The sequence below is a fragment of the Lutjanus erythropterus genome, chromosome 4 (genome assembly GCF_056507025.1).
Source record: "Lutjanus erythropterus isolate fLutEry1 chromosome 4, fLutEry1.hap2, whole genome shotgun sequence".
Lineage (NCBI taxonomy): Eukaryota > Metazoa > Chordata > Actinopteri > Lutjaniformes > Lutjanidae > Lutjanus > Lutjanus erythropterus.
In genome coordinates, this window is record NC_139320.1 from 30,288,036 (window position 1) to 30,299,821 (window position 11,786).

The window sequence follows — 11,786 nt, forward strand, 5'->3', positions numbered from 1 at the left end:
GAGGCAACACCGAACTGAATATTTTGGTCAACAATCGAGGGCTGCAGCTAACGATTATTTATAGATCGCATGTTCATGATCATGAACGTGGTCACAGATTTGAAGCTGCAACAACTGATGTGAACGATAACGGCAAAAGCACACAGCTGTTTACATCGGCTGCGGTACGGAGGATTAAAGCTGTAAACGAGTTCAAACTGCCTGAATCTGTTGCCACAGTGTGTTTGTGTGTCCTGGTCTGAACCCCCACTGCAGAGCTGGACTTAAAGGACTATTCTGTGTTTTTTTGTTTTTCATTTGATTCTCTCTCTCTGAGATCACCCTGTGGTCTGAAAACCAGGTGAATTCTGTATGTGGTATCAATAAACACTGATAAACAACTAGAGATTATTCTCAGATGTGTGTCAGTGAAGAAAGCCACAGGATGCTACTTTAAATGATCCTTTAACCCTTGGTAAAATGTCACAATAATCTGATCATGTGTGCTGATGTGATGGATCAGACCTAACAGTATTTATTTGTTCTTTTACCTTCCTACAGTTGCACCGGTAATGTTGAGCTTCATAACTTTATAGTTCCTTATTCTAAGTAGTCTAAACTTTTCAGGAAACTAGAACAATAATATAACACAGCATAGATTAATTTCAGTAACATTTATAGAAAACAAGACCAATTCATTTCCTCTCATAATCTATATGGTTTTATTGTGTTCAGTGTATAAATAGTCATTTTCTTGTCAACGCCTCACGTTGAACATCACGAGTCATTGTACATTCCAGATTCTCAGTGCGAATAACATCACCTCAAGTTCATCTGATATACACCAGACAAACAGAAGGCACATTTCAGTATAGATCATGTCAATGCTGCAGCAGTTCCTAAAAAACTGGACTCCGACACAAGTTTTCATCACCTTTAGCAGCATGTGAGAGTTCTGCTTCAACTGTAAAGAGAGATACAAAATGGCTTCAGACACAGGATGTTGCTTTTATGTGTGAGGGATGGAGGCCTGTTGTCTCCTGATCCATCCATGATGCCAAGAGAAACTACTGTTCCCAAACTAAAATCACAACAATGTGGAGACCATCACATCCAGCCTCGATTAATCAGCCTCTTAATGAAACAGACGGGCTGCTGCTGACTTGATGATGTCACAAATACTGCTGGATCTCAGAACGAGTTGAATTCTCTGAATAACTAAATAAACTAAAATAAATAATCATTTGACCGTATGAAGTGACCATCAGCAAACCGGACAGAGTCCTCTGAGCAGCTTCAAGGGGGATTCAGACTTGGTTCAGTCCAAGGTCTATAGAGGGACTTGGTTCAGTCCAGAATGAGATGGTCAATGAAGTCTTCACCCCCCAGTGTATCAGAGCCATAATTTATCTGTTTATAAGTCATTTTGATTTTTTTGAAACAACTCTGAAAAATGAGAAGAATAAAACTGTACAAAAACTGAAAACATGGTCTGTTTTTTTTTTTGACTGTACCTGTTATAGATACTGTCAGTGTAAACCGACTGCGATGACACCCACTAGTTTGTGGACTACCATTATGACGGTCACCATCTTTGTTTTTTGGAACCAGAAGTGACCATATTTGGATGAGAGGGTGGAGCTGGGACAATCAACATTGTAGTGATTTGGCAGGTAGCAATACCATAAAGCATAACCTGCTTTATCTTCTATTTTACTCTAAATGGGACCATAATCTACAAAATGAACATAATTTCTTATTGCAGAAGACTTGAAATTGGTGATTGAGACCATGAACTCATTAGGAAACTGTTTACTGAGGTCATGAATAAGTAATCCAGTCTGTACACCAGTGGGGACATCACAAACAGTAACTGGTTTTCTTAAGGACCTCTTGTCCAAGAGTCATCCTGATCACAACAATATAATGAGAAAATAAGAAAATACAGGTGGAGAGCAGCGTCTGTGCTGATACAAACACATTTCTAGAGGGTCAGAAATGATCGAGAGGTATCATGTTTATAATAATGTCCATATGTTATTTTTTTTTTAGGAAAATATTGCATATTATGCTTTTAAATGTTGAGATACTAGTGCAACTGTTTTATCACAGTGAAGCATCGTCAGTGGAGGCAGGTGACACTTTCACTGTTTTCTAATATATCCAGAACATTGTTAGCCGAGTTGGCCGGATGACCGCTGTTAAATAATAATTCAGAGTTTTTTTTTCTATAACATGATTTCGTAATACTCCTGAAAACTCTAAAGCCTTTCTGTAAGTCAATTATGTAATGGGCTGCTCTCTTTTTTTCTGAGTCTGGGGCAGAAATGAGCTTAAATCCGTCTGGTGGTGATGGCGGCTTGCAGCCTTCCTCCCGCCATCCGTCTGCTGTGAAATGAGATCCCACATAGATTTTTTTCTTTCTCCCTCTAATTAAAGGTGGTAATTACTGATTGCCTACTTCCTAAGCTCCCCTTTCATCTGCATGCTAATGGGGATTGAGTTTTGTGGTGGAAGTGAGGCTCTGCTGCAGTGTGTGAACAGCCCTGCAGTGGATTCAGCACTAACACCTTTGTAAAAATGAGTAAAACTGGGCATTTCCTGTCCTCCTTTCACTGTCACCTTATTCTTATCCTCTTTTGTTGTGTTTCCTTCCCTTTATCCTCTCATCTCGTCTCATCTTCTTTAATCTTCAGATCCTGTCGTCTCACCTCCACCCCTTCAGCCAGATTATGGGTGAACTTTTCCTGCTAAACGTCTGTTTTGTGGCTCACTTTCAGTTTTATTGTCAAACTGCATCCAGCACTCATCCCCTCTCCCTCATCTCTGCCTTCCACTCTTAATGTCTCTATCTGGACAGTAAAGTGGACAGTCTGTCTATGGCAGTAATCCTCCTTGAATCCTCCAGAAAACACACAGACACACACTGCTGTCTTCACTCAAGCCCTCGTTGTGTCAAACCAATATGATGTGACTCTGTGAGACTCTGCAATACTTTCTCCTGCTCTGAACCTGATCTTTAAACATTAATCTGCAGTACCGTGCAAAAGTTTTAGGCAGGTGTGAAGAAATGCTGTAAAGTAAGAATACTTTCAAAAATATAAAATGTAATTGTTTATTTTCACTGGTATATGTCAGACCTGAGTCAGGATACTGTTCTGAAACCGTTTCAGATTTTTTAACGGGAGCATATAGTCACGCTCATTGGCCTCCTGAGTCAAAATTGACCTGGTCTAGTCTGACAATTTATAAAGCATATAGTATAAATAAATTAAATTAATTACCACAAGCTAAGTATTATTCATTATATAAAAATATAAAACAAAAAATATAAGAATAAATAAATATAAAACTTTGAAAATTAACATTTCCATATAACTGATATGTATATTTTAAAATTTGGGTTGAAATTGAGCGTGGAGATACTGTACAGTGTGTCATTTCTGGCAACCATCTTTGTTTAGGTTAGGAATGGCAACAGTCTCCTGTTGCCATGGAGACTGAGCTCTTGTTATCCAACTCTTAATTGTCCTGCGGGACATAAAGAGTGACGCAGGATTTCTGCTCTGTGTCTTTTCATGGTAGAAACTCTGTACACTCTGTATCCACTTCTCTCTTTCATTCTGTCTTCAGTCTTTTTCCCTCGTGCGTTTGGTATTTGGTGTCTCTGCTGCACGTGTACGTTCCTGTGCCGGTGCACTGTGGAGAGTAATGAGGCTGCTTTCTGCTGAGGTGGCACAGAGAAGAGGAGTGACAGAGCATGACACATCAATGACAAGGACAAACAACCGCACAGGGTGAAAGTGAAATGAAAACAAGAAAGAAGAAAGGGTGAAACAAGGGTGAAATGACAAAAAAACATGAAATCAGAGGGAGAGGAAGGGTGGAGCAAAACAGGAAGGTTTACAGAGGGCTGAGAAAGAGAAAGAGGGAGGAGAGGAGGAAGTAGAAAATCAAAACAGGCTGAAAAAAGAGAGGAACGACAGGTTAGGACTGACAGCAGCACAAAAAAAAAAATCAAAAGATCATGGATCTGAATAGGACAGAGGAGAAGATGGGAAAAGGGAATGACACGGACAAAAGAGATGATGATGATGAAAACATTTGAACAACAAAGCTGAGCTTCAAAATGCCAACACTCACACTGCAATGTAAGACGTGCGTCTTTTAAGGCAGAATCAGTAGGATTTGTCCGAGTTGTTCATAGAAGCACCAGAAAAATGGCTGAGTGTTGAGTCTCATGGCCAGGATGTCAAATACTGATGTTTTAGGTTGGTAAAACGTCCCAAGCTCAGCAAAATAAAGAGAAAGTAAGGAAATACAGGCAGAGAGTTTGATACTCTGCAGACAGAGCCACCACTGCACGCTTCTAGTGGATAATAAGTGATGACTGAAAGGGAATATGGTTATATGGGTCTCTACATTGTTTTTTGAAAAATGTTGTATATTATGCCTTTAATACACTGTGTAAATGGCAAAAAATATTTTTCTTACACCCTTTCACACAACAAACAGCATCCCAGCTGATGTGGGACTAATGTTCTACTGTAACTTTGCCTGGAAAATTTAAACACAGGCTTGTTTCGTCTGATATGGAGGAAAATCTGACCCTGTTTCATCCATGAAGAATAATTATACAGAAATAAATGGTCTTATCATCTCATGGTCATATGGCATCAGTAATAAATGGAGACTATTTCATAAACAGTTAAAAACTCCTTGTAGGTTTATCAAAGTAATAACAATAAATCCTGAGAGGAACATGATTCTCTGAACTAAATTCTCTGGCAGCCCAGATGATGGTCAAGACATTTGCTTGAGGTGAAAGGTGAAGGCGAAGGTTATTCTTGCCTGTGAAAAGTCACTGAGTTTGAGGCCCTGCAAACCAACTCCAATCAGTATTTACAACATTTCATGTCAACCTGTCTCATTTTTGCTCTGACCCTGACAACTAAAGTGGCACCTTATCAGATACAAACAGAGGATTCAGCTAACTAAGTGCAGGTTCTCATGACAGCACCGCCGTCCTGACTGCCATCAAGACTTTAGAGACGTTCATCAGTGAAAAAGCTCTGAGAGCAGCAGAGGAAAAACACTCAACAAGCCTTAACACTTGTACTGGAAAAAGATGTTGGCATTAGCATATCTTATCTTCTGGCAGAGGTCTGCATAAACTGCATTATGTTGTTAACATGAAAAACAAGGCTTTTATTGTGAAACATTTGTAGGACAGTGTTGTGGAAAATTCAGTGACTTGCATGGTTGAAAATGTTGTCATCTTGTGACATCACTACAAAAACAGTTTGGATAAACAGATTGCAGAGAAAATACCACACCTGCTTTATTGCCTTTATTGCTGTGGGCACAAACCTATATTCCATTTTAATTCTCCTCGACCTCGCCCAGCCGTTGACCCGGGGGACCTTAATCTTTTAATCAACCATCTGGAAAACTATGTTGGCTGTGGGGCTGGATTGGTTCATCTCTGATCCGTCCTCCATGGGTCTATTCTGCGTCCCCTCTTATTTACAACATACTGCCACCCCAGGAATGCCATATTTTGAGGTCTGACAGTTTTTCTCATCGTGCCCTCCTCTTCTGCTATAATTTAGTGACACCTGACTCAGCACTAAAAAAACAGGATGTCCCGTTGTCCCGGGCACAATAAAAATAGCACCTGGGACAGATTACACTGTAAGGATAGGGGACATTATATAGATATGTTGTCTGGGACGATTATTGGATAATAAGGATCAGAGATGAAACACTATGAAAATTTCACAGAACGATTACAGTCACCAAAGTGAGTACAGTTTCACCATTACCATGTTTTTGTTAAAATGTGCTGAAAATGTTTTGAAATTGCTGACACACACAGAAATAATTTCATCAAGTTTTATATTGAAAACAGCTCAGTGATTTGAAATACCATCATGTCCTTTGCGATGTCACTATTTTTCATGGTTGCAAAACAGAACCAAGTTGTTGCTGCTCCTGCGTCTGGGAGACTGTTGCTAACTTTGCTTGAGGCTGAGCAGTATTTATCGTTTCATTCCTGGTAGAGATCCTTACTATTACAAATAAAATTATTATGTTTATATGCCCTGGAAAATATTTTAATTGTTAGGCGTTTACTGGCCATTTGGCCGGTGGACAAAAAAGTTAATTTTGCATCCTGTTTCCACTGCATGTTGAAGTTTGCAACAGCTAGAAATCAGTAGGAAACAGGAATAACCAGTGATTGAAGAATAATGAAAAGTCTTTGTGGCCAAACAGCTACATGTTGAGTGATTTCAATTTTTTATTCAAATATAAAGACATAACTTCCATGGTGGACAAGTGCAAGTGAATGACACAAAGTGGAGCACACTATTGTGCTGTGTGCTATAGTATTAAGATTCCCCTTCACTGCTATTAAACAACCAGCACAAAACACCAGACATGATTATTTAGACAGAAGTGTGCATATAGTGTCTTTTATTTTATGTGTTCACACTGAAGTGGGTCCTGGCTGCTCAGGGGAGAGCATGTAAAAGACAGCAAAGGTTAGACTGAACAGTAGGCGGTGATTGATTACCATGTTCTCCTCTGTGTGTGTGTGTGTGTGTGTGTGTGTGTGTGTGTACATTTGTGCGAGGTAGATACAGAGAGGTGTTCAGAGATGTATTCAAGGTGTATGAATGATAGTGTGTGTGAACATGTGTACTGTAAGTGAGTGAGAGTACATCTGTGTGTTCGTTTCTCTTTATGTCTTTGAGAGAAAGAGAGAGAAAGTGTGTATTGATTAATTGTCAGTGTTGCAGTCATGCAATATGCTGTGTGAGTGTGTGTGTGTGTCGATTGATGTCCCTCAGTGTTGCAGTGCCCCCTCCCCTTTTTTTTTTTATCGCTCGCTATTACATAACAACCTCCACTGCAGAGGAAGAGCACTGCAGAGGAGTCCTGATACACACACACACACACACACACACACACACACACAGACATGAATTTTTACTCTGTACAATATCTCTGTGGATTAGCTTATTTATGTTTGAATAATTTATTTGTTGATTTGATCATTACAAAGAAAACATGATGAGCTCTTTTTCTCTCATTAAAACAATCAAACATGATCACAGAGGTCAGAGGAAAACAGTCAGTTCAATGTACATTTCTTTACTGTGTGCGGCTTATTTTCATATTTTTGTCAAATAACAACAACAACAATAATAATAATGATAAGAAGAAGACGAGGAAGAAGAAGAACAAAATTATAATCAAAACACCTTCTTAATGTTAATGCATAAAGTTAAATTTTTTGTTCCGTGTTGACGATAAATGTAGTGAATTGAAGGAATAAATTCCTCAAAGCTGAGTTCTCCTATTCTGGAGCTGTGCTGGCAGTGCCAAACGCACCAGGATGCATTGCACGCAAGCTTCTGATGCCCACACCCACTTGTCCATTTATTAACACCCTGTAGACCCTTTTATAGCCAACATCATTAAGAAAGCTACACACGCATTTTGGCAACAGAAGTAGCGGTTTCCCCCAGTCGTCCAGACGAGTGATCGAGCTGCAGACGTTGAATCAGACGTTTTTACCAGCACCAAAATCACCAAAATGTCTGGTTGTTGTGTGCACGGTTGTCAGAATCAGGATTCCACTGGGCGATCCAAGTTGTACAGGATTCTGGAAAGGATCATGTGATCACTGTCCGCAGCTAATCTCGCATATTACTAGACTGACCAGTTTAATGTTTTTGTGCACATTCATGACTGCGTGCTGAAGATAAATGCCTCCACACAGGCGAACAGCCATGGCCAATTGGATCATCCCATTCTTTTGAACACAATAGCTCAAGAACACCTTCAGGGAATTTCTTCAAATTTATCACAAATGGATTCCAAGATAAGCTGCTCAGGTTTTGGAGGTCAAAGGTCACTGTAACCTCACAAAACATGTTTTTGAACATAACTCAAGAATTCATGTGCTCATTATGACAAAATTTCACACAAATATCTAACAGGATGCTACAAGCACTGTAGAGTAACTTCTGACATGTAACTAGTTACACAAAATAAATGCCATTGTAATACGTTACAATTGCTGCACAAAAAATATGTGATTAAATTATAGTCAGTAATGAAAAGGTTGGTGATTACAAAGTGCATAAATCCAAATATTCTGTTGTGGTTGCTGGGCAGAGATCTGCACTCTGAATGACCTCCTCTAGTTCAATCTGATTTCAAGGAGAATCCAATCAGGTGGCAGGCAATAAGAGTAACCATACAGAAATCTTGCTGATGGTTTTGTTTGCTCATGTTTAGTTTTATAGGGGCATCAGTAACAAACTGAGATTTCATAAATCGTCCTTGCCACTTTCAGACCTTAAAACAGCAAACATCTGTCATTGCTCGTAATTGTTGCTCCACTGGACATTATTGCATTGTTGTAAAGCTGCGGATTTGTCCTTGTACATCTGCAACGATCCTCTGTAAAGTTAATGTCATCATTAAAAACAAACAAACAATGAATTAAATGAGCATACCACTATGTAGGTTGTAATAAGGTTCTTTGTTACTATTCACACAAAACACTCAACCATTCATTCCTCAACAGGAAAAAAAAAGTGTTTTTTAGCAGTGAATGAACAGATGAAGCTCCTGCCAAAGTGCGTCTTCATCTCAGCCAAGTGTGATGGCAAACAACCGCAACAATGACAAGTTACTGTGTGATGATGATCGCTGAGAAGAAAATACTGCATGTGTACAAAATATTGACACACACCTTATCATGAGTATGTTTATATTTGAGATTTGGTGTTTATGCTGCATATGAAAAACATTGTTATCAATATATATAATCCCATCTCAGCCAATAATTTCTGTGCTGACTAACTCATCTCAACAGGAATAAATACTGTTTGGTTTCTGCCACATCGATCACTGTACTGAATTTAACTTCTCTGTCTGATAACTGGAAGCTAAAAAACAAGAGCAACCTTACAATTTGTCATTGCGTTACTTTCAACTTTCAGTTGAACATTTACACAATTAGCCATCATATAATTGTGTTGGTGACTAATATGTAACTTGAGTTGATGATACACCTGAATGTGATCAGGAAGCTGGATCAGATTATGACATGCCACAGTATCTCCTGCTAACATATACAGGTTTCTGAAACCAGATATGTTGAACTTTCATTTCTGGCATTTCTAACCGGTCTGAAATCACATACTGTAAAATCCAGAGTGCATGAATCTAATACACTGAGTAATGAACTGTGTGTTCAGCTAAGGGACCTCATCCTAACCCTGCTTGTTCTCTATCTCATGTTTATGCATCAAATGATGCAGCTTTCTCATGAGAGACCACAGAGGATATACTTTAATTAGGGATGCATGATATCGGATTTTTCCTGATATTTTACAAATCATTTTATTTTATTTTTTTATTTTATATTTTATATTTTCTATGCCTTTATTTAGATATGACAGCTGAAGTGAGGACAGCAAAGGGGGAGTGGGGGAATGATGTGCATCAAAGGGCTGCAGGCGGGAGTCGAACCCAGGGCCGGTGCAGAGGCTGTGGATCCCCTGCAGCAGCTGTGGGCTCACAGTCTCAGCACATCCAAATCTTTTTAGTCAACTGCTGATGCCGATATGATACACACATATTTTTACCACCTACATGCACCTAAATTCCATCAAGTCTCTCTTTCAGTTGAATTAACATATTTTTACGCCCACTGTTATCACGATGACCCACTGGCAGATGCAAATACAGTGCTTTTCAAAATGTACACATTCACCAGGGATAATAAGAAAACTATTGCCAAAATGTTTCACTGTTGCCTGTTTCTCTTTCTTCTTCACAAATTATTTGTAATGATCAAGATTTCAGTCCTTAAAGGGACATTTCACCCAACCCCCAAATCAAAAATACACATTTTTCCTCTTACCTGTAGATCTATTTATCAATTTATCCATCCATTTCGGAGATATTGTCTGAGATATTGTCTCTCCAATATAATTGAACCAAATGGCACGCTGCTTGTGGTGCTCAAAGTGCTAAAAAATAAATTTGTTTTCTCCAAAAATTATGACCCCTTTATTGTATAAGCAGTTTCATACAGGAACCATTTTCTCACACATAGAAATAAAGTAGTTCTGGTAGATCCTACTTCAGAAAGAAAGTAGTTATTGTATATTCTACCTTAGAAAAAAGTAGTTCCTACATGCCACTGCTCACAACAAGGTGTGTGGATTATCTTGAGTAATGGGGTCATGATATCTGGAAAGAGACACTTTTTTGGTGCTTTTAGCATCACAAGCCGAGTGTAATCTACTTTCACTGTATTAGAGAGAAGGCAGACATCCCTGTAAACTCCAAACCTTGGCAACTCACACAAAAACTGTTCAGAAGGATGAACAGCACTACAGGACTCCACCAATTAAATTTGCAGCGGTGAAGGAATTGAATTGGCTCAAATCTATTTCTGACACTTCAAAAAACCTCCACACCAAATAAATACTTGCTTCGCATGTGCATAATCAAAGCATCATCGCATCTCTTTGTCATATCAGCAGCAATGTTCATTCTGGACTGATCCAATATGTCATTTTAAAGCATTTAGCGGCTGATGCTCATGATGTGCCAATATTACTGTGCATAGCTTTGATCTCTCAAATTCCTGCAGCTCAAGGCAAAAATAAAAATAAAAAATAAACCGCAGACTCGTAATCTCCCTTTAAGAATAAATAATCTGTGGAGCAGCAGAGTGCTGCTGAAGCATACAGCTGTTACTGTATATGTCTCTGTTCCATGCTCTGTGTGTGACCAGCAGGGATCCTAATGGGCTGTTCATCACTCTGCATGACTGTGAGAGAGGGAGGTGAGGAAAGAGGAGGAGAGAGGTTTTAACAGGGAGGCAGAGTGTGCAGAGAATAATAAACACAAGGATACAAAGAGATTTCATTTTTCATTTGAACCTGCGGATGAAAGAGAGACGGACGAGTGGGAGGACGCTGGGAGAAGGAGAGTTTTCAGAACGCCTCTTCCTTTTTCTTCTGTGTGCAGACTGAAGTTTCATTTCATCTGAGAGCGAGAGAGGGATGTCATTTGATAGGGCACGACATTACCATCACTACATGCTGACTCATTGTTATTTGCCGTGAACGGGAGCATCAGCTGAATGTCTAATATGTCCACAGCTCAGAAGGAGCTGGAGGTTTAGTTTCTTAATATGCTCTTGAAGAGATGTCCTTTACATAACATGCATATTAATATCCACGCAACAAAAAAGTAATGGCCCTGCTGCTAAACTATAATATCTGTAATAACAGATTTGGTTTTTATGTCTTCAGCAATCCTTCAGATGTTTATTTTATCAACATCTTCTGTTCTGTTTGCCCTCTTGTGAAAAAATAACCAACAGGATTCTCCAGAGTTCTTCTTGTCCAACACTGTTTGTTTTATTTGTAGCTACTTTGACAGCTCCATTGTGTGGACTTTTGATCGACAGGTTAATTAAAATAGATTATTTGGCTAAAACTCCAGTGTGGTCACAATGACATGAACACTGTTACAGTCTAATGTAAATCAGTGTGGCAGCCAGCCTGCAAAAAATCTTATATTCCACAATAATGTAACTTTTGCCATCGTAGTAAACATTATTTTGGTATTTCGTAAGCCATGTCACTTCAGTTCAGACCGAAATATCTCAGCTATTGGAAAGATCACCAGTAAATTCTGTATGAATCTGTACTCAAGAACAAGGACTGTTTCTGGTATTAAAAGTACTTAATTAAAAGCACAAAGTA